The 3140-nt window shown below is 31.1% G+C and overlaps 1 long non-coding RNA gene across 3 annotated transcripts; it reads right to left on the reverse strand.

The window, feature by feature from the left end:
* Positions 1–6: 6 nt before the first annotated feature.
* LOC109590448 (uncharacterized) lies at positions 7–3116 on the reverse strand. 3 transcript variants are annotated; one of them, XR_002189321.1, is made up of 11 exons: positions 2873–3116; positions 2759–2814; positions 2566–2686; positions 2333–2519; positions 2235–2271; positions 2118–2172; positions 2019–2062; positions 1896–1961; positions 1358–1845; positions 1002–1118; positions 7–918 (listed from the first exon to the last, which is right to left on the reverse strand). It is a non-coding gene; the product is annotated as an uncharacterized LOC109590448 (long non-coding RNA). The 3 variants fall into 3 exon arrangements; XR_002189320.1 differs by having other exon boundaries at positions 7–746; positions 816–918; positions 2566–3116; XR_002189319.1 differs by having other exon boundaries at positions 2566–3116.
* Positions 3117–3140: the final 24 nt, after the last annotated feature.

Genomic DNA, 3140 nt, shown 5'->3' on the forward strand with positions numbered 1-3140 from the left:
TACCTGTCACAAATCCTACATCATCCACTATTTTTTTATCTTCATGAAACTCCTTGTAGAATCCAGGAGTTTTATTTTGTTTACATTCACACGCCATTGTTTGTTACTGTGACGACACTTAATTATTGATAATGAGTATAATTACAATAATTAATTGAACTATGAATATCATTATTTTTTAAGGTCTGGTCCGTACAGCACTGTAGATTTCTGGACATGGTGAGATTAGGCCTATAAAAACTGCTTAGAAAGCCTAAACAACAACCAAAGAGCATACAGGAGAAATAGTGTCATGAAACAAAGAGATAAAAGTGGTTCCTCAAATAATGGTGACTTGATAGAAAAGGAAAATGTTCAGCCTGCCTCTTCACCAGAAGATCCACCATCTTACTCCAGTTGAGAGATGCGCATTAATTAGAAGGTTCAAAGCACAAGGTCCATTGGGCGTGGTACTCGTCATTGCAACAATGTTCTGATTCATTTCCTTAGGTTATTTTGGTTAAAACTCAATGAATAAATTATCTTGAAATCGAAGAATACTATGAAAGGAGCAACAAATCAAAAGTGAGTTGTATATTAATGTCATTTAAAAGCAGCCTCAAATGACAGGAACAGTGTCATCAGTCACTCATGGTATATAACACAACATGAAACTAGAAAAACAACAGATGAAAAGTGAGTCAAACACTAAAAGTCATCTCAAAATCCAGCCTCAAACGAAGTTAATTAGTTTCTCTTTACATAAACTGTCATGAATTTGAAAAAGGAAAAAATTGGTGAAAAAAGTCTAAAGTACATTAAGCATCATAACAAACTTCAAATGATGAAGAATCTGCCAACAAACTATGAAAATGTGGAATGAAACATGAAACGTGGAAAAAGCCTCAAATTATAAAACCCAGTCAATCGAGGTAGAAACTACGTCATGAAATTCATAAACAAATAGAAGTCAAAAATGCATAAAACATTTTAAAACATAACTTAAATGTAAGATTGCTCACTTTTGGTGCACATCATACTGTGAAACAAATGAAAAAGAGAATTTGAGTTGACACATCATTAATTTTTAAAACTAATAGCAACTGATCAGAACTCAGACGGATCAGTTACTCCTGGTACTATAATAGTGAGAAAGAAAACAATTAGTGGAAATTTTGTAGTACCAAAAACATTTTAAAGTTTGTCAAATGATTCGAACACGGACTGACTGATGATATACATAAATACAATCTTTAAACTTAAATGTAAGAAATAGTGGAAGTCGAAGATACATGACATTATTGAACAAAGCCCAAATAATGGAATGATGAGTTACATCAGGTATGTCAGAATACATAAATATCATGTTAAAACCTACCTCAAATGATAAGAACTCAGTCTGTTTAGTCACTTTTGGTATAACCTATGGTATGAAACTGAGAAAACAAGAAGCAGAGTGAAAAGTCAGTAGTTCATAAAACATCATTGCAACACCAAAGTAAAATAATAAGAATTTAGTCTGATCAGTTTCTTCTGAAATTGTAATTGATGCTATGCAACTGAGAAAGAAGAAACATTGAAAAAAGCCAGTAGTATGTAAAACATAGTTAGACCGCAGTCAATTGTACCAAGAAACTGTGAAATGATGAATCAAATACATGTAGTGGTACATGAGACATCAATTTAAGACAACCACATAATATGAACACGTAGTAATGTCAGTCAGGACTGGTACATACTATACTATGAAATTGAGAAAAAAATAGTTAAAAGTCAGTGAAAATGGAGTATCATTAAGAAGTAACATCACATAATAAGAATTGAGTCAGATTAGTCTCTCCAAGTTTGAACCATACTATTATAAACCTAAGAAGGAATTAGTGATAAGTAGAACGTCAAACATTTCAATAACCAACCTCAAATATAAAATTATAAAGAATTAGATGTTATGAATCACTCCAGCTATTAACTATACTATAAAACTGAGAAAACAAGAAGAAATAGTGAGAAACAGAACATAAAACATTTCAATAACTTACCACAAAAGAGTTAATTCTGTCCGATCAGTTACTTGTGGTGTATACTATGAGAAGCAATAGATCAAAAATGAGTAGCATATAACACATCATAAAACCAACCTCAAACCATAAAAATTAAGTCTAATCAGCCACTTACAACATACATGTTATGAAACTGAAAACAGAAGAAACAGATAAAAAGTAAGTCAAACACTAAGCATCGTTTCAAAAACTGACCTCAAATAAGTTTGATTCATGACTCTTGGTATAAACTCTACCGAAGAAACAAATAAGTCAAAACTAAGAATTACATGAAGCATCATATTGAAACTAACTTTAAATGATAAAAACCCAGTGTGTTGAGTTACTTTGGATATACAAGACACTATGAAAATGGAAAAAGACAAATGGAGAGACATGGAACATTACTTAAAAAAAAAACTGCCAATGATGAAACTCAGACCTTCCAGGTAAAAGTACATCATGAAACTTAAAAGTAGAAAGAAACAAATAGCTAGAAGTCTAAAGTACATGGAATATTATTTTACAATAAAGTTTGATTACTCACTTCAGGTGTAAAACATACTATGAAACAGAAATAAAAAAACAAGTGAGAGAAGTTAGTAATTCATGAAACATCATTTTAAAATTTCAAATGATAAAAACAGTTTGATCAGTCCTTGTATTAACTATGTCATGAATTGAGGAGAAAAAACAAGTAGTGACAAATCAGTAGTACATGAAACAATTTAAAAACCAACGTTGAATGACTTGAAGAATTTTGTCACTTAAGGTTTTTAAAAGAACTACAGCATGACTGTTGAAAGAAGCAACAAAGAGAAGGAAAAAATACAGGAAATGATCTTAAAACCTACTTCAAGTAATAAGAACCCAGATGGTCAGTTCTAGTTTAAACTACACACACAGTGAAACAAAAAAACCAATTTGAGAATATAGAACATGAGCTACAATAGCATAGAAAATTTTCCTGGCCCAAACATTTTGCGGATCTGTTTAAGAATCAATTTCGTGGCTTTACTTTTTGTTGTCTTTCAACTTATTGGCCATCTTGAATGGTATTGAATCAATTTTCATAGATTTTAATTGATTGTGAAAAAATGCAATATTTACGAAATTTTTTGT

This window comes from Amphimedon queenslandica, unplaced genomic scaffold, assembly GCF_000090795.2.
Source record: "Amphimedon queenslandica unplaced genomic scaffold, v1.1 AMPQUscaffold_10004, whole genome shotgun sequence".
Classification (NCBI taxonomy): Eukaryota; Metazoa; Porifera; class Demospongiae; order Haplosclerida; family Niphatidae; genus Amphimedon; species Amphimedon queenslandica.